This window comes from Pinus tabuliformis, chromosome 2_2 (assembly GCF_031772625.1).
Source record: "Pinus tabuliformis cultivar Carrire ecotype Pingquan chromosome 2_2, CPIR1, whole genome shotgun sequence".
In the NCBI taxonomy this organism is placed as follows: Eukaryota; Viridiplantae; Streptophyta; class Pinopsida; order Pinales; family Pinaceae; genus Pinus; species Pinus tabuliformis.
Genome location: NC_142300.1, coordinates 889147201 through 889167890, shown reverse-complemented (window position 1 = coordinate 889167890; position 20690 = coordinate 889147201).

Below are 20690 nucleotides of genomic sequence, written 5' to 3'. Positions count from 1 at the left end.
CCCCCAAGGAAGTAGTGTTATCCATTACATTGAGTGCCTCCATGAGATGTGGAAGCTTTTTCTCAACTTGGCTCTTGGTGAACCACTTGCCTTGGTGCCAGAGTTAGCCTGGTTTAACAACCCAATACATGTAGATCCTATGTTTGTGAGTGATTTTAATATGTGTGTTCACGATATGATCAATTGCGGATTTTTCAATGCAATTTAGATTGAGCTTTATCGATTTCAATTACTCTACAGTATCTTATGTGTCCAACAATAGTGAAAAGTATGGTTGAAGGCGGTCCACATTGAACACTAGGTGCAAGCCAAAGAAGGGGGGATACTTAGCTCAAAAAACATTGTCACCCACAACCTTGGTGATGGTATAAGGTCCATAGTGGAGTGGGTGAATATTTTGATGGACCCTTGTAAGGAATTACTTCTCCAAATGTAACTAAACCTTCCACTTGAAACTTGTGTGGCACATGGTGTCGATCATGGCATTTTTTTTACTTAATATTTGATTTGTGGAAGATATCATGAACCTATTGGAGAATATGATGAATTCATTCAATGAACATGGTAGTGTTGTCAGATTTAGATTGAATGTGCATATTTTTCCTATATTGTTGCAAGGGGAATTGCGACATCAATGGGGCACAATGGTTGAAATCCCAAGCCCACCTAAAAGTGGTTCTGGCCAATTGAGCTACGGAGAGCTTTGTTATAGCTATTTTGAACATAGGGGGGACTCTCATACCATGTTTTTGGATGCTTGAAGTTGTACATGTGCAAACTATGCACGATCATCTTGTTGACAACCTCGATCTGGCCATCAACCTGGTGGTTGAAGGGTGTCGATTTGGTGAGCTTGGTGTCCAAAAATGACCAGAGGCTTGAATAGAATGCACTTAGGACCTTTCTATCATTATCTAATATGATGATTTGCAGGATCCTGTTGACAGTGATGGACCTGCCAACATGTCAAGGGATCTCCCTGGTAAGAAGTCCCAACTAGACCTCAGACTGTTTGGAGTAGGAGTCCCAGTAGTGGGTAGTAAAGATATGCCTTGACTGCGATAGTGCACAGAGGTAAGTGTGATATCTTTGTTGGAAGAAAGTGTGTGACCTTGTAGTGAGTCAATTGAGATGCATGGGGGGTTTAACACATGGAGGGGAAAAGGAAGTGTGCCCCTTATAAGCATGTAATAGTATGCAACCTGAAAGGAACACACAAGTTTAATGACATCACAAGCTGGAAATCAAAATCGTCGACAATCCAAAGTGACAGGTTAAACCAACGACATGACTTCAACAAGATTCATACAATCGTATACAAAATAGTTCATACAAGCAATGCCTAGCCAAGGCTCATCACAATACTCTCTAAGCAATGCCTAGCCAAAATCTTGGATCCCAAAATCCTCTATTATGAGTTATGAGGTTCTATATATAGAAAAGGGTGGGGTGACCCTTAACATTCCCCTTTGACTCTTAGACTATCCTCATGACTCTTCAACTTTATTACATATAACTCTTTACATTATATATGATTGTTTCATTCAACTAATGACACTTGGAATTTCACTTACAATACATTTACAATAATAAAATTTACACATATACCTATGTGGGAAAAAATAGGCTTGAGTCAGCCTGACAAGAAAAACAACATCACTCGGGGTCTTGAGGAAAGCCCAACTTGGTAACCTCATTGTGGTGATCTTCAATGACGAACTAATACCGAGCTTGGTACTACTTTATTCATGTGTCCCCGTACTATTTGATGACATATTTGTTGAAGCAGACCCTTGCCTCCATTGATTTTGGGTATATGGTTATGAAACCTTTGTCCAGCTCATCCTGAAGCATGCGCAACACTGTCTTGAGTGTGGTTGGACCACTGATGTAACTTTGTATGTTCTTTGCGCTGAGCTGCAAGTCATCGCTAGTGGCTATGCACATCAACTACTCTATGTACTTGTCGCCATCTAGCATGACTTGGATTTTCCTCATGGCCTGGGTGAGGGTTCGATGGAAGGGTTCTTGTGCATTCGTACTATGACATCCAAACTCCTGAATAACTGTGCATATGAAAGTTGGTTTGCATTATATTCTTTCCATGACTAGCCCACGTACTTAACCGGGGGTTAGAAGGGGGGCGAAGCCCCCCTTCGTTATGACAATTGCATAGCGGGGGGAGTCACAGGGGGTTTGAGGGGTACAAGTAACCCTAATCTATGGGGTTTGGGGTAGCGCCCCAGAAAATTTTGGTTTTGGACCCTATATTAGGTTGGGTGAACCTACCTATGGTTTTGTGCATGTTTTTCGCACATGGTTTTGGATGTGATGGTTTTCGGTCCATGGTTTTGGGCGCGATGGTTTTTGGTCCATGGTATTGGATGCTTCAGCATGTATAAATATTTATTGTAACATTGAAAGGAAAATAATGAAAAATCAAGCTGGTAGTCCCGGTTTTGGGATCTAGGGAAAATATGTGTGTATATGTGTTTTATGTGTTATGCTCTCACATTGTTTATTTTCTATGTTTCAGAATTTGTATGCAAGTAATTTCTGTACGGGGTTAAAACCTACATTTGGTATCAGAGCTGTTTTGGCTTCAAGGGGATGCCTTTGTTGCTGAAGGGTTTCGCTTGGGCCTGTGGTAGACCCTATTTAGTGGGATATCTGTGAGATCGATTCTGGTGGTGAAAGAAGATGGCGAGCAGTGGAAAGATAGAGATCGAGAAATTTAATGGTCAGAGTTTTGAGTTGTGGAAACTTAAGATGGAGGATCTGTTGGTGGATAAAGATCAATGGATCATGGTAGATCTGGGTACTAAACCAACGGGAGTGTCTGATGAAGAACGGAAGAAGTTGGATTGGAAGGCAAAGAGCACAATACGATTGTGTGTCTCAGATTCAGTATTGCTGAATGTATCAGGAGAAGCTATGGTGAATGATTTGTGGGACAAGTTAGGGACTTTGTACCAATCTAAGTCTCTGGTGAATAAACTGTTCCTACGGAAAAAGCTGTATAACTTGAGGATGAAAGATGGAGACTCGGTGAAAGAGCATCTGAATGCGTTTAATACTGTGGTGAGTCAGTTATCGTCTGTTGATATCAAAATTTCAGATGAAGATAAGTGAATTAGTTTATTGTGTTCTCTACCAGATTTTTGGAATAGTCTGGTTATTGTAATAGGTAGCAATGCTACTGCCTTGCAGTTTGATGAAATAGTCTCATCTTTGCTAACGGAGGAGATGAGACAAAAAAATATGGAGAGCCAGAATGGTGATGCCTTGTCTATACGAGGACGGTTCCAAAACAGAAACAAAAATAAGTCATCGAGTGGGAGATCTAAATCTAGAGGGAGATCTAAATCTCCAGGAAAACCTATAAAGGTGGTGTGCTCGAAATGTGGAAAGGAAGGGCACTACAAAAGGGACTGTAAATCTAAAGCTCATGACAAAGGAAAGGGATCTGATGATGCTCCTTCTGCAGAGGTGAAAACCACCTTAGATGAAGGTGGCGATGTGTAATTGGCTTCTTCAAGTACACATGTAGATCATGAGGCATGGTTGATTGACTCACGTGTATCCTTTCACTTCACTCCCCATAGAGAGTGGTTCTGTGAGTATGAGAAGTACGATGGTGGTGATGTCTTCTTAGGGGATGATAGGAAGGCTAGAATCGTTGATCGCTGAAAAGTAAAGTTGAAGTTGCAAGGTGGAAGGGTTAGAACACTTCCGGGTGTTCTACATATTCCTGCATTGGACAAAACTCTGATTTCTGTAAGCAAGCTAGATGATGCAGGTGTAAAAACAATGTTCAAGAAGGATACCTGCAAGATGGTTTGGCGAGCACTGGTATTGATGCGGGGAGTTGAAATGGAACTATGTACAAGCTGTAAGGTAGCACTGTTGTTGATGGGTGCAACAGTTTTGTGGTTCCTGAAAGTGGAGCAGAAAATCTAATGGTCTCTAGAGAGAAGACCATGCTGTGGCATCAAAGGCTTGGACATATTGGAGAGAAGGGCCTTCGAATACTTCATGGTAAAGGTATGGTAGAAGGTATGATTAATAGCTCTTTGGATTTTGATTTTTGTGAAAATTGTGTATATGGGAAGCAGAATTGGGTGAGTTTCCCCTCTGGTGGTAAGAGGGCGAAACAAATATTAGAGCTTGTGTTCAATGATGTGTTTGGACCTATGAAGGTTCCATCACTGGGTAAGTCTGTGTACTATGTATCATTTATAGATGACTTCTCAAGGAATACATGGATATATTTCCTTAAGAAGAAATCTGAAGTCTTTGACAGGTTTAAAGAATTTAAGGCTGTGGTGGAAAACCAGAGAGAGAAGAAGATAAAGGTGTTGAGGACGGATAACGGTGGAGAGTTTTGCAGTAAGAAATTTGAAGAATTTTGTAAGAAGTGTGGTATAGCACAACAGAAGACTACTCCATATACACCTCAGCAAAATGGAGTTGCAGAAAGAATGAACAAGACATTGATGGAAAGGTCAAGAAGCATGCTCAGTGGTGTTGGGTTACGACAAGAATTCTAGGTAGAGGTGGTGGAGACAACATGTTACCTGGTCAATAGATCACCTTCATCAGTGTTGGAGGATAAGACTCCACAAGAGGTATGGACTGGTAAGAAACCCTCTCTTTCACATCTGAGGGTATTTGGATGTGATGCATATGTACATGTTCCAAAGGAGAAATGAACCAAGTTGGATAGTAAACCTGAAAAGTGCATCTTTATTGGCTATAAGGATGGTTTAAAGGGTTATAAGCTTTGGAACCCAGTAATAATGAAGTTTGTGTACAATTGAGATGTGATGTTCAAAGAGGTGAAAGATGTTATTAAACATGAAGTCCAACCAAAGGAACCTGAGAAGATAGAGTTTGAGCTAAAGGAGGAAGAATCAGACTCTCCAGCAGAGGAGGAATCAGAAGATGAAGAGCCACAAATTCCAAGTGTGAGAAGATCGGTTTGAGAAAGAAGGCAGCCAGAAAGGTATAGTCCATCTGCTTTCTATTCAAATTTTGCTTTATCTATTACTGACAATGATCCCAGAACTGTGAAGGAAGTAGTAGATTCAGAGGATGGAAAACTCTGGAAGGAGGCCATGGTTGATGAAATGGCATCTTTGCACAAAAATGAGGCTTGGGATTTGGTGGAGTTGCCGGCTAGAAGGAAACTCATTGGCAACAAATGGGTGTTCAAGAAGAAGACAAATGCAGAAGGAAAGGTGGAGAAATACAAAGCTTGATTGGTAGAAAAAGGTTATTCCTAGGTGTCGAGAATTGATTTTGTTGATATTTTTTCTCCTGTTGCCAAGGTAACTTCTATTAGATTACTTTTATCTGTTGTTTTTGCTTTTGATTTTGAGGTAGAACAGATGGATGTGAAGACAACATTTCTCCATGGAGATCTAGAAGAGGAGATCTACATGAAGCAACTTGGAGGCTTTGCGGTGAAGGGTAAGAAAGAACTAGTATGCAAGTTAAAGAAGTCTTTGTATGGGTTAAAACAGTCACCAAGGATGTGGTATCAGAAATTTGATACATTTATATGGGGACTTGGCTTCACCAGAAGCAAAGCAGATCACTATGTGTATTTTAAATTAATTGGTGACCGTGTTATTTATCTGGTCTTGTATGTGGATGATATGTTGCTGGTTGGAAATGACAAAGAAATTATCCAGGATTTGAAGACCCATTTGTCCTCCAAATTCGACATGAAAGATCTTGGTGTTGCAAACTATATTTTGGGCATGGAAATTAAAAGAGATCAGACAAAGAGGAAGCTCTGGTTAAACCAGAGGAAGTATGTCGAGACAATATTGTAGAGGTTTAATATGCAGGATAGTAAATCGGTGAAGGTTCCTATTCCTGTAGGTGTAAAGTTATCTGTTGAACAGTGTCCTAAGACACAAGAAGAGGAAGAGAACACATCCCGTGTTCTATATGCAAGTGCAGTCGGTAGCCTGATGTATGTGATGGTTTGTACTAGACCAGACATTACACATGCAGTGGGAGTATTGAGCAGGTTTATGTCAAAACCAGGGAAGGAGCACTGGACAGTAGTAAAGCGGGTTTTCAGGTGTCTATGTGGCACTAGTGATTATGGTTTGTGCTACCAAGGAAGACCAGGATTAGACAAAGTGTTGGATCTACATGGTTTTGTTGATGCAGACTGGGCTGGAGATCTGGATCAGAGAAGATATACAAGTGGGTATGTGTTTAACCTATTTGGAGGTGCCATCAATTGAATGAGTAAGAAACAATCTGTAGTGGCACTATCAGCTACAAAGGTAGAATACATGGCAGCCACTCATGCAAGCAAGGAAGAAGTTTGGTTGCAGAGATTGTGTTCAAGTATGGGGTTAGTACAGGGAACTATAAGGATAGACTATGACAGCCAAAGTGCAATTTTCTTGGCAAAGAACCCTGCATATCATTCAAAGACAAAGCACATTGATGTTCAGTATCACTTTGTGAGGGATATGATAGAAGAAAAAAAGGTGTTTCTAGTAAAGGTGGACACTTTGAAGAATACTGCAAATGCATTGAAAAAATCTATGAGCTATGAGAAGTTCTTTTGGTATAGAGAAACAATGGCCATTGTAGGGCTGGATAAATGACTACGCTTTCTTGTGGCCCCATGTGGAAAGAAAACAACAAGTGGGAGAATGTTGGGTTGTGTTATATTATTTCCACGACTAGCCCACATAGTTAATTGGGGATTAGAAGGGCCTTCGTTGCACCGATTGCGTAGCGGGGGGAGTCACAGGGGGTTTGAGGGGTGAAGGTAACCCCACTCTATGGGGTCCAGGGCAGCGCCCTGGAAAATTTTGGTTTTGGACCCTATATTAGGTTGGGTGAACCTACCTATGATTTTGTGCATGTTTTTTGCAAATGGTCTTGGACGCGATGGTTTTCAGTCCATGGTATTGGATGCTTCGGCATGTATAAATATGTATTGTAACATTGAAAGGAAAATAATGAAAATTTAAGCTGGTAGTCCCAGTTTTGGAATCCAAGGGAAAATCTCTGTGTATATGTGTTTTATGTGTTATGCTCTCACATTGTTTATTTTCTGTGTTTTAGAATTTGTATGCAGGTAATTTTTGTACGGGGTTAAAACCTACAATGAAGCCTCAATTCTAGTGATGAGTGGAGGGAGTTGCTCATAATTCTGGATCTACATCTGAATATGTGCTTTTTCAAGCTCAGCATGTGGCTTCATCTTCTTATGCAAGCAAAGCGGGGCTCCCTTGTACCTCATTGTCCATTCTTGGATGTACGCAATAGCAGTGTGAATCTCTTTAATTGTTTCGGTTGTTTACGTGCACTACTGCTGAAAGCCATATAAATGGACAACCACTTTGTGCACAGTGAAAAATATTCTATACATTGTCCACATGGTGACCTCTAAAGATAATATCTCCACCACTATTTCTCTCTTCATCTCTGTCACGACAGATCCTGCAGACTGCTCTACTGTCTGCCTAGCCTCTTGCAAGTCCTTCGCCATTTGATCATTCTCAGCTATCAATAACTTGACCGTTGAACTCATGGCTTCAACATAAGCCTTAGAAGCCTCGACCATGGCAAGTGGATGTCTTCTAACATCTAGTACAATCACCCTTTCTTTTGTGTGTGCAGGTGATGTATGATCATCTTGGAGTTGCTTTATTTATGAATCTACAGTCCTCTGTTGTGTCTCATCAAATGGTAGATTGTACACATTTGTCTCCAGATCATCTTCAAGGAGAACAAATTATCCTTGCTCACTCGAGACTGATTATGGTTCTAGAGGTGGCAGAGACTATGCCATGCCCTCAAATTCCCTCTTCATGAGATCGATGTCTTGGACCTCTAGCTCCAGTTCTGTCTCCATGTTTGTTACCTCAACCAAATACTCAATCTACTAAGCAAGTTCTCGAACCTGCACCTACTCACCCTGTTCATCATCTGTTGGTTTCTCTACTGCTTCAACCAGTATCTATGCATTTTTCTCTATCAGTGCACCTTGTCCTTCTTCATGATCTTGTTTATGCCTTTCTTCACTCTCTCTCCTCCTGAGTTCTTGTTCTTCTTTCATCTTATTCTTCGTCTCTTGCAATCTCCTTTCTGTCTCTTCCAATATTTTCTTCTCCCTCTTTCTCTATGCTACTCTCCTATCGCGTTATCACCTCTTTGAATTTATGTCCAAAGATACTCCCTCAATAAGTGGATCTTCTTTAAACTTATAGCTTTTCTTAGCCTCTATGCTATCGACAATATTCTTGTTGCCTTTGTCTTGTGTTGGTTTTTTGCTCACTATTGCTATTGTTGTTGCTTCCTATGGTGTTGTTTTCCATTCTACATCCATGCTAATCGTTTCATTGAGCCTAGAGCAGTTATAAAACTACCTCCAAGGATCTTCTTATGACCAATGACATGCCCCATGGACCCATGGGAAGTACACCTTCACACAGTGGTTCTTGCATATGCAGTGCATATCATACAAATTGAAACTTTTGGTGCCGAACCCAAACTTCTTCAAGTCCTCAGTTTTAACATCTGCATATTTCAAGGTATGGATCTCGTACAACCCAATCTACAAGGGAAGAGTGGACCATGGTTCCTTGTTCCTCCTGTGCAGTCCTACTAACAACCCTGTGGAAATGTGGTATGCAAGTTCTTTCATAACCAACTTGTCCATGGAAAACCTTGGTAGCTCATGCGAATGGTTCTCCACGCCAAACCTCTTGATGAAGGTGCCACCTGGTGAGGCATACCAATCTACAATGTTGAGCAATGCCTGCATCACTTCTTGGGACATGCAAGGTGGATCCTATTCAAATATCATGGGTGATGAAGTGGTCAGACAACCTCGTCATGAATCCTCAGTAGTTGCACTCAGATAGGAACTTGTGATAAAAATTCATAGCTTCTTCTGATGGTTTCCATGTCCAACCCATGCTAGGGAACTTCTGTTGGGGATAGATTACATCAATGAGGTACGTGGAATTATAGAATCTTGCTTGTCCATCCTTAGGCAGATTCTAAATATTTGACACATGGACCTTTATTTGAAGAGCGAACATCTCTGATCAGTTAAAAGGCCTTCCTTCATTTGCCAAGTGATCCAACCTATCAACTCAACTCTGTGGGATGGTCTCTATGCTCTCTTGGCCATACAAGCGACATGCAAATATGACCAAGAGTTGGTAATCCTTCCTGAGTGTCTTCATCTTGTAGACCTGGTTGTGTGTTGTCCTAAACTACGATGGCTATTTTACCCAACACTTCAAGATTTCTCTTGAGTTCACATTGTTGTTGGGAGTGAAGAACAGTGCATCCATGTATTTCACCAATTGCAGAAAGTGATACATCTGATGGTAGCTTTCCTTCCTGAAGGTGGAAATATGTGTTCCACTGGCGCTTCTCAATGTCATCGTCTTGAGATCAGTATGTGAGACAACCTAGTGAATGACATCCGCACACGGGAAGGCAAGGTACTTGCATGCAACCTTATATAAGCCCGACTTATGAATGTTGACATAGAATTGACGGTCTTCCAGATCTTCCTTGAAAGTGCCTAGAAATATGTCCTTTATTTCTTGCCATGTGATCTTCATGTCCTTCTCTACGAACAGTTGCATGTCTGCATAGACAGGCATGTTTATTGGCACCTCTTCAACCACGTCTCTAGTTCTTCTCTCTACAATGTCCTTTGATTCAGCTGTCTTGGAAACCATGATGCTTGTGCTACTGAGATATTGCTCAACAACTAATGTACCTGGAGATAGAGCGGACACTTATGACAAGAAAATGTCAGTTTAAAAACACAATGCACTTTGTGGATCAATCATGCAACACATCGGGTGACTGCTGGGCAAGATTTCATAGTAGTGACTCTCGGAGGCTGGGGACTGTCAGCTGGAACTGCACATTGCGTAGTCCCAGCTGCCAGTGAGCTTTTTGTTGAATAGAAATGTGCAGAGCACAGTCTAGCTGGGATGTCTGTGGACTGGATTTACTTAATGTGTGGTTCAGTTTGGCTTGACTACTGGCTGGGATTGCGCATTGCGTAATCCCTGTGGGAAAGACTGGCCATTGACTCCTAGAACAGCATAAAGCACTATTGAAGGCTAGTGATAGGTATCCTCTCCGTAATTCCTAGGGCTAAGGCAGAGCCTTGACTTTAGGAATGCATAGAGCGTGCTGGTAAAAGCAAGATTTGAGCCAATTCAACCCAGATCTACCCAAGGGTGACTTGAAAACGAGTAGATTTGAAATTGAAAGTAAAGGATGGTGCAGAAAAGAGTAAATTATCATTCATGAAAAAAAAACCAATGTAGGAATCAGTGAAATAGACGAACAACAAAGCTTTTGGAGAGGGTCACTGAAATGGCGACCGTTAATGCAAAAATAGTGTTATGCATGCGACACTTAAGAAAGACAGTGCAAAACTTGAAACCACAATTCTACAACTTAAATCAAACCAAAACACCAGCGACCGTTCAATAACACAGGAAAAACAACACTCACACAAGCCAAGGAAATAAAAGTGACAGAAAAAGCAGCAAAAGACTTGAAAAGCAAAAATTAACCAGAAACGTTGTGCCAACTGTGTCGAAGGTTCCCAGATGCCCCGAGAATTTTAGAGCACTAAGATCGAGTGTGTAGAATGAGCTCCGAGTCATTTTTTAAATAGATCTAGAACATTTAGGGTTTATGACGCACATGCCACAAATCTAGGAAAATGCGGCACTTGGTGGGAAGTTTCTAAAATCGACTTTCCATGTAACTCCTAGTGCTAAAAACAAATCCCTATTTTTTAGGGATGCTTTTTTATTTTTTCTTTTTCACTTTTTCAGGACAAGCTTCCATGCATGCATGGGAAGATTGCATTGTTCTAGAGGGAACCGGGCAACTTGCTGGCACATGCATCAGACAACAAACTAAGGAATGCTTCTACGCAATTCTTGGGCTGAGTGGCTCTAGCTGCCTCTACGCAATTTCCCAACTAAAGATAAGCTGCCACTTGGGTCATTGCATTTCCTGAGCTGAAGCCTAGTGCCTACATGTTCTGTGAAATTTTCCTAAGCAAGGCTGTTGGACTGCTCTGCACATTTTTGGAGAGAAGTGCTGGCTTCCAGGATGCTCTGCTCATTTCTGGAGAGCAGTGTTGACTGTCAGGTTACTCTATACAATTCCTGAGAGCAAGGATGGTTTCCCTCTAGGATTGTGCAGTTTGCAGACATCGCAAGAACCAGATATGAACCAAGTCATGGGGTTAGCTTGTGGGTGGTCGGGAAAAACAAGTTATCGAACACAAGCTGCAAAGTGAAAGATTACTTCAAATAAAACACAAGTACCTGAGTAGTGCAAGACATGCTGCTAAGATGCTGAGGAGGGAGGCTCCACAATGAAGTGAAGGAAAAATTTTGGAGGGTGGTTGTAGCCACTACAACAGGTCCCAAAATGTACCCACACATGTTCAAAGAAGATCTTGGCAGTGGCTTCTATTATGATACTCTTCTTATAGGCAGTCATAATGACCATATTAGAAAATTTATCAACGATCACAAACACATGGTCATTACCATGCTTATTAGGAGGAATGCCAAACATATAGTCCATCGAGATGAATTCCTAAAGCAAGTTAGGAGTAGGAATAGGGGTGTACATGCCTTACTTCTTAATGGTTGGTTTGGCAATGACATAAGTGATGCAGGACCTGATATACTTACCAAAGTTCTTGTCAAAGTTTTGACCAATAAAATACATATGTAGTACTACCACTATATTCTCCACTCCAAAGTTCCTTACTAATCAAATGTAATGTTCTTCCTATATCAACTTGGTACTCTTAGGTGAAGGAACACAAAGGCTTCCTAGTTAGCACAATAGTGCATCCTAAAGGAGGAAGTTTGTAGCTTTCTTGCCTTCCATAAATATTTGGTATGTGGCAAACGATTTTGAGTCATTGTTTTATAGTTGTGGCCTTCCAAAGGTCTTGTTTCTAGAAGACTTGAGAATTGTGGTTACTACCACAAATAGGGGTTGACTAAGTGTTGAAGCCTCGAAAATCGTTGCCTCAACATGGGTGAAAACCACTTGATTCGAACCTTAAAGCAACTCCTTTTCCGTTTGGAATAGTGGCTTCGACTGGGGATAATGGGACCAATTTCCCAATCTATTTAATGAATGTGTTAAATGGGGTGATGTGTGATGTGTTTGAAATAATGCTTCAAGCTAACGGTAATCTAGTCTAAACTAATCAATCAAAAATGCATTTAACTTCTAATTTCTAAAGTTATCTAATCATAATATACCCAGGATAAACTTTATGTATGCGATCTACAATAATTTCTAAAAGCAATTCGCAATAAAGATCATTCAATTACGATTAGAAGTGAAACCGTTTTAACAATAATCGTTTCATATAAAAAGTTAGCCGAAATGATTATGAGAAATGTATCGCATAAAGAATTATTCATATATTCAGCATAAAATAAAGATCATCATCATACAGAAGTGCAATAACAATCATCGAAATTCAGATTTTCATACATAAATAATTTGAAAGGAAAAGATTGCTTAATACATAAGTAAAAAGGATTATGAGATAAAATTACGATTTATAATACATCATACTCATGTGTTTCAGCAATATTGATCTATCTTCAATCCATTCAACATAATCTAAGAGTACAAAGTGCAATTTCAGTAGAAGACGCTAAATCAGATAAAAATAAATCTTGTTCCATATATTTCACCAGAACTTCCTCAAAGGGACAAAAGTGCATGTTTTGAAGAGAGTTTTTGATAAAATTTTGGACCCCTCTCTAAATGCATGAGAGGGGTTTAAATACTAAAACTATAAGGCTAAAAATAGATTATTACAAAAATAGTTGAGGAGGTTTAAATGACCTGCCTCAATTTATGCAAAAATAAAATCAAAATTAAAGTAAACAGGGTGACTAACTATGTTGCATTCGATCCTTCAGATCGCAAATATCCACCAGAGGCTTCATCTGTGTAGGTCAGCTGACTTCAGCTTTCAACTGTCCATCGAATATGGCATCGGTCAGTGCTGGCGCCATTTTCTCGGCAGAGGTGGTTAGGCATTGCAGGGTCATCCATTGGCTGTGAGGCTTGACCAAATGTTGCCAATATGCCTCCCAATCTAGCCTGGTCGTTTTCCTTATCACTTCCACTTTGTCTTTCGCTATCTGTTTCCATTGTTGTTCGAGCTGTTTTGCATCTGGAAGGAACCATGGAATGGACTCTTCTACTAGATTGGCACCATGCAAATTCTCATTTATATTATCTATGATAATGTTTGTTGTTGCCTCCGCGTCCAATGTTGCCTTTTTTGCTTCTTTTAGCCAAGAATCCCAGCTTGCAAACAAAATTTCCTTACATGATTCTTCTAGCTTGGGCAGGTCAGCCTTTCTTCCCTCTTCTGTATTTTGCTAGACAATGTGATCAGGGACCCTTTTAAAGGTCTCATAATATTCAAGTCGCATTTCTACGACTTGACTTGTAAGTTTATCACTTGTTTCGCAATAATATTTCAAGTGTGAAATCTTCTGGCACAATAATTCTTCTTGATGTATCAACTGGGAATTAAGTCCGAGTGCTTCGGTGATAAACTGATCAATTTTTGGATTGTCTTTATGAAGATCATTTATCACCTGCACTTGTGCTTCCTTCTTGGCTAAGCTGATATGATGTTCTATTTGCATTTTTTCAAATTCCTATTGAAGCTTGGCCAACTGTATCTCTGCCTGCTGGTTGGATTTGACTTGCTGTAACTGTTGCTCGAGTGATGTTATTTTATTTTCCTTTTCTCTAAGCAACATTTGGACTTCTTTTGCTTTATCTATGTTCATTGTAGCATAAGCACCTGCAAACTATGAGAGTCTATTTAAGTTGGCGGATGGATCAACAGGCGAGTCCTTCCATAGAACATCCATTAGTTCGTTTTCAGGGGTAGTAACAACTATAGAGTCCAATTTTCTTTTCTTTCTTTTCCTTTTTACCATGGCCTTATGTTGTGGGCTATAGAATACATCCAGAGTGGGTATTTCTTCAATCTTTAGAATTATCTCGGAAGTGGGGGTAACAAGGGTATGCTTTACTTTTGACTTATTTGCAGTTTCTTCCACTGTAATTTCCAAAGTTGTCTTGTGTTGTAGCATTTGTAGCTATGGAACCTGTTCCTCTATATGGATACTTTTATTAAAATTATCCCACTCCTCCTCTAAGTCAATTACCATGGGTTTTATTGGTTGCACAAAGGTAGTAGGGATTTCAACTTACTTGCTAGCTGAAGCTTGTTTAGATTTCTGTTGTGTAGATTGGGTCGTATCCTCATGCTTCTACTTTTTCCATTCTATGATGAATGTCGTGATTCCCCGATAGATTTTTCTTGAGACTCTGCTCCTGAATCAGATTTGGAGTTTTCTTTGGAGTAACCTTCTATAGTCACACTGAGAGTAGGCTCCCTTATTGGTTCAATTAACAATTGATCCAATGGGACTGTTGCCAGCCTTCTTTCTCTGTAACTATAATATTTTTCTAGATATTCATGGTAAAAAAGTAGTTGGGCCATATGTTTCACCTCTAAAAAGGTGTTTTTCTGCAAAAAATATATCATCAAAAGCATCCTCCTCATTGGTGAATACTTTTATTTTCACCATGGTCGTGAAATTTTTGATTGTGCCAAACGAGTCATACTACCATCTAGGGAATTTGGATAATTGCAGAGATAGCATGTTCTCTGATTCTTTGAAAGCATGTCCAGGTCGTGTAGTCTAAATGCTCCACACTGTACAGGGAATGCAGGCCAAATGGCCTTCTTTGACTCTTTCAATGTATGGCTCATTCCTCCCTCACTAGCTATTTGGTAGGTTATCTCCCTAGCCATCAATTTATCTGGAACATAGTATGGGAGGATGTGGGGGAGGTGATGCTGCCAAAAAATCTGATGTATGTAAATGTCTCCTCCCTGAACCATCTAGCCACTGGGAGAATGTCAACTTCAACTTCTTGGGAAGATCTAGGGGCGTCTCGATTATATAACCGCTTGTAAATAGGGAGCATAACTCCGTGGCAAATCTTGAAAAAATGTGGTTGAAAATTGGATTCCAACATGACCTTATGGTACACGTGAATCGGAAGTGGATTCTAAACAGTCCATTTCCATCCCATGATGGGGAACTTTGAACTAAAACAAATAGCATCCATAACATAGGCACTCATAAAAAATGGAGGGTAAACCCTCGAAGCAATGCTTCTTCTCCTTATATACTCGATAATTGTTTTTGCTAAATTATCTAACAAGATTTGGGCCCAATTCATGATAGTTGAGTTAACAACTACTTCAATTAATGAAAACCAATCTGGGGAGAACTTGGTACTATCAGGTCTACCAAATAGTCGACATAACATAGCCGTAGAAAAACTAAAAGGGGGACAAATAGATGCAGTATTGTACATATCATTTTTGTCTTTCTTGATATTCTCTTCATTATTCGACTAGGCACGGGTGCAATCCACTAGGTTGTTGTTCTCTTTAACAAAATTTTCCACGAATTGCCTGTTGTAGATGACCTGTGGCTCTGGTAGGTGGTACATAAGCCGTAAATTGTCCAGGGTAAAAGATCCAATGACCCCTTGGCTTCTCGTCCTAAATTGTCTGTCTGAAATATTTGCTTGATCGATAACCCATTTTACCATATCGGTATAAGGAATTATCTTCGGTCGAGCAGCTACGTGGTGCAAGAACGAGCAAGCAATCTCTAGCATGGAAGCGTCCGAGGAATCTTGGCCATCAACTGTAACATTTGTTTCCATAATCCTCGGTTGCTCCTCTTGCAATATGTTGAACATGGTATCCCATGTAGAGGTTCCTCCCTCTCTGCTGCATGTGGTGTCTGTGAATAGGGGAGTCATCTCTGTCTTCTCAGAGGCTACAGCCTTGCCTTTCTTCCCCATTGTTCTTAACGCTCTGCTCTGTTGGTTTTTCATAAAATGAAGAACAAAAGCTATCGAACACTCAAAGATGAACGTAAAAATGAAATAATGTAGATAGCTTGTAAGGGTGGTAAAAGAAGCATTATTTGAACGCATGTAACAAGATATCGTATCAATCTAAATAGCTTTTCACACATAAATTCAGTTATTTCCCACTAATTCCAACCAATGATTCATTATCCCTTAACTTTATTTCTCATAAATGTTTGCGTCGAAAAACAGGATGAAAGCTCCTATGGTGGTGAGCCATTATTCTGTGATGATAGCGATTGTGCGATTTGCAAAGAAATATTGCTAGATGTGCCTTTTAGCATTCTTACCTCTTGTTGTGTGTCTGCGAGATGTGATATGTGAGCTGTCTATTAGTTGTTTAACGTATGGTTAATTACTAAGCTCATCCTAGGCGATAGACTTGACAAACTCGAAATATTTGCTTTTAGTATTTTACGGTGTGGGTCTGGGCGCGAATCGCATATCGCAATATCGGCTTATGGTAAGTGCAAATATTTGCTTGAATACCCGAAATGTGATGCGATAAAATCCAAAGTGCCATTGTGATTTCGCAACTCGCAAACCTTGCTATATCATTTTTAAGAGATAACTCTTAATGGGTCATGTTATGCAATGCGAGATTTAAGCCTAAAAAGTTTAAGGACTTCCGTTTTCATTGGATTTTATGATAATTTAGACCATAGAGGCCTTATTTTGAAAGCTTTGCTTGATTTTTTGGAGGTTCTTTAGAAAGGTCCTTTAGTGGGTTTTTATATGTGCTATATATGAAAAGGTAAGTCTTTAGTAGTTCCCAGAAAGGTTTTGATTGTTATTTTGATTTATTAAAAAAATAAAAGAAATGACTAAATGCTAAGTTTTGTTTTTTAAATGAAAATTTTTAAAGGGTCCCCATTTAGTCAATATAATGTTAACTACTGTTATTAACAAAATGGTGTGGTGGGGGGGGGGGGGGGGTTGAGGTGTGTTGTTGAATACCACAACAATTGGTGATTCACTTGGAAGAACTAGTTATCTCTGAGAGTTTTTTCAATTTTATAAAACTTCCAAAATAAAGATAGTTTTGAAAATAAAACAAATTATATGGAATATAAGGTAAGAATTATTGCCTTCGTAATAAAACAATCATTTGCCTAACTACCATTCTTTTGACTATTCCATTCTTATAAAAAAGTAACACTGTCTACATCAGTCTTTACTTGGTTTTTTAAAGATAAATCCATAAGTCTCTCCCCAGATTGGTTTTTGGTTTACTCTGTTGTCGTAGGTAGAGCCTCTACTGCTAGTAGGCGTTCATAGCCTCAATAGGGTTACCTTTTAACTAGCAATGACCCAATATTTCACTTAAATCAGAATGCAATTTTAAAGATAAGCTCGTAAGTATACTTATTGCTTTCGTTATTTTCTGGAGTGATTTATTTGTTGCTTCAACATTTCATCTGTATTTCCTAAAGGATAATGTCTTGGTTTGGTGACCAACATTGACAATGCCATTCACTTGATTCGTAACTTAACTTAACTGATCAAGCTGGCTCATGGTGTGTTATACAATATTTCAAATGCAATGACTTATTCTATAATCATATAAATTATTTAAGAGGTATGACCCAAGTTAAGAAAGACCCTAAAGATCAAATCTCATGGGTGCATCTCCCTTTCATCCAGGGTACCACTGACAAGATTGCGAGAATCCTTAGGAAGCATAATATTCCCTCAACCTTGAGACCCCTTATTACCATCCGTAGTTCCATAAAATTTGTAGAGACCCTGTTGACCCCAAGGACATGAAAGGTGTTTATGTTATTCATGTTCTTGTGGGACCCCATATGTTGGTGAAATTGGGTGCTCTATTAATCAAAGGGTTCATGGGCACACAACCGACAGGATCCAGTCTTCAACCCTGGATGAACATGCAGAGAAGTCTAAGCACCATATATGTATTGAGGAGGCTCAGGTCATTGCTAAGATTGCCCTGTTTCATCACTGTAAGTTTAGGAAGGCCATAGAAATTGAAAGGAGGCCGAGCAATCTCAATAGGGATGACAGATGTAAGATTAGCAGTTGTTGGATCCTAGCCCATTCCTCTTAGCCCTTCTTTGCTCTTCTTATTGTTTCTTTTCTTGTTTTTCTCCCTAGTCTTCTGAGTTGTTTATTTTTCCCCTTTGTTCTCTTTGCTATTAATTTGTTTATTTCCCTTTTTTGTTTGGTTAGTTTATTCCTATTTTATTAATATTATTAATATTTATATTCATATTAGTTTTTTTATAATTTATTTAGTTTTAAATTAAAATAACAGGATAACAAAACTTGCCTTATTATTTATTAATTAGGTTGAATTTTTTAGTTTAAGTTCTAAAGAATTTTACTCTTTACTTAGCTTTTATTAAACTTGATATTTAAATAAATAAGTTTTTATTAGACAAGATATATAAATAAATAAAGATAAACATTTACGTTTACCCCTGATTTATCCCATAACATGGAGTTACTTAAACATTAAATGATTATAAATAAATTAAATAAACAATTTTAATTAATTAATCTCATAATACTTCATAGAATAATATTATTATAATTCATTTTTATTTAATTTTAAATTAAAAAAAGGAAAGATATTTCATATTTAATTACATTTAAATAAATAGACTTGGTAAACATTTTAACTTACTAACTAATTATCTAATCAAATTTTTATTCATAATTATCCTTTGAGAGTTTATATCATAATATTAGTTGTTATATAGTATTTTTAAAATTAAAAATAGGAGAATAAATTATTTATTAGGTTTAAAGTTCTTAGTTATCTTTTTTACTTAAATATAAGTAGATATACTTGTTACATATAGATTTAATAGAAAATAAACAGTTCTAACAAACTAATTAATTAATTAATGAATTAGTATTATTTTCCCTATTTCTTGGTCTAGTCAATTACCGAGTTCATTGTAGTTGTTTCCTTGGTCAAAAGTATCTGCTTTTTTCTAGCCATTGAATGATCGATCTCTTTATTTAAATTGTTTCCATGATATGGTTCTTCATCTTGTCCTGACGATGAACCACACTTGTTGGTTCGAAATGCATCAACAAATGAATTCTGATGTGATTATCCCTGAAAACTTGTCTCAATAAACTAGGTATGATATACTTAACTAATTTAATTGAAATAAAAAATATTAAACTAATAAATGGAAGTTATAAAGGAAGCATCGTGAGTTGCTAAAATGGAAGAAGAATATGGCTCTAAAATGGAAGTAAAATTCGACATTAAATTGGAAGCCATACTTGGACCTATTATTGGCTCTAAATACGAACTAAATTGGCTGCTTAACAAGAAGAAAAATTGGAGGCTAATTTAGAAGAAAATCCCAACACTAAAGGAAGCAAACCTTATACCTAAAAAAAGAGCAAACCCCAAGTGCTAAACAAGAAGCAAACCTTCCAACTAAAAGGAAGCAAACCATGAGGCTAAGAGGGTAGCAATTCTAGAAGTAAAAGATGAAGCAACAATGGAATCCAAACTAGAAGCACACCAGAAGAAATATTTCAAGAAAAACTTGGCATTGCCTAAGAAGCAATTTAGGTAGAAAACCAAGAAGTAATAATGGAATCAATACTAGCAACCAAACTTGGTGTTACTTGAGAAGCAAATACATAAGCAATTCAGGTAGCGAAAAAAGAAGTAATCATGGAAGAAAATTTTGGCATTACCTAAGAAGAAAAAACAAAAACAATTCAAGTAGAAAGCAAAGAAGTAATAACGGAAGAGATATTAGAATCCAAACTTGGCATTCCCAAATAAGAAAACAAATAAGCCATTTAGGTAGCAAACTAAGAATTAATAATGGAAGCAATATTAGAAGCAACAAAAAGGAACTATAATGGAATCCATATTAGAAGATAAAGAAGATGTCATAATGGAAGAAAACCTAGATGCAACATGCAATTCCATATTAAAAGAAAAACTTGACATTATGATGGAAGCATAAATTGGCATTAATTAGGAGGCTAGAAAAGAAGTTATTTTCAATGTCATACTAGAATTAAAATAGGAAGCACAATTGGGAGAAAAACTAGAAGTACAAATGGATGCAACAATGGAAGCAAGAATGGAAAAAAAAACTATGTCGCTATTCCAGGGGTTATTCCCGACACACATCAAGCCACCAATGTGAACATGCCATTTCTTGCCGACTTTTATGATGTTTCTTGAAGCCAATTTGCGTGCTTGGAAACAATAGATTCTAACGCTATTTGTGGCGCTAATGTCCTGATTTGTTGTAGTATATATCTCCATTTAGAAAGGCTAACTTGACATCCATTTGATATACTTTGAATTTCTTGAAACATGCAAATGAAAAAAACTTTACGATTTCTTGTAATATTACAATTAGAGCAAAACTTTCTTCAAAGTCAATACCCTCAACTTGAGCATACACTTTACAAACCAATATTGCTTTATTTCTTACTACTTTGCCATCTTCAATCGACTTTTTTTTGAAGATCCATTTGGTTCCATTCACATTCTTATCTTTTGGTTTGGGCACAAGTTCCAATGTCTCATTCTTCTCAATCTAATTTAGTTATTCTTTAATAGCATTAATTCAATTCTTATCTTCACTAGCTTTTGTAAAGTTATGATTCTTTATTTT